The sequence below is a fragment of the Morone saxatilis genome, unplaced genomic scaffold, assembly GCF_004916995.1.
Source record: "Morone saxatilis isolate NCDOM2014 unplaced genomic scaffold, NCSU_SB_2.0 Contig23, whole genome shotgun sequence".
NCBI classification, from domain to species: domain Eukaryota; kingdom Metazoa; phylum Chordata; class Actinopteri; family Moronidae; genus Morone; species Morone saxatilis.
The window spans coordinates 20926822-20927070 of NW_023339796.1; the positions used below are offsets into that span (position 1 = coordinate 20926822).

General features: G+C 37.3%; 1 protein-coding gene across 2 annotated transcripts in view; it reads left to right on the forward strand.

Annotated features, from left to right (window-relative positions):
• Positions 1–249, forward strand: part of bpnt2 (3'(2'), 5'-bisphosphate nucleotidase 2) — a 10520-nt gene that overhangs the window by 8196 nt on the left and 2075 nt on the right. The window lies entirely within an intron of this gene.

The window sequence follows — 249 nt, forward strand, 5'->3', positions numbered from 1 at the left end:
GAGGTAGGGGCTAATACAGCCCATATTTATCCTGCCTGCCCATCGAACTGTCGACTCTCTGGTCACCCGTGCTTTTCCTGTTAAGATATTTGTCCATGAAAATATTTTCAGACCTGCATTGTTTTAAAGCCACACATGAAAACACATGTACAAGATTTATCACAAGTTCTGAAATAAGTTCTGAAATATATTTGTTACATGATAACATCAATAAATCATTAGTAATGTGGTTCTCTCTCTCTCTCTCTC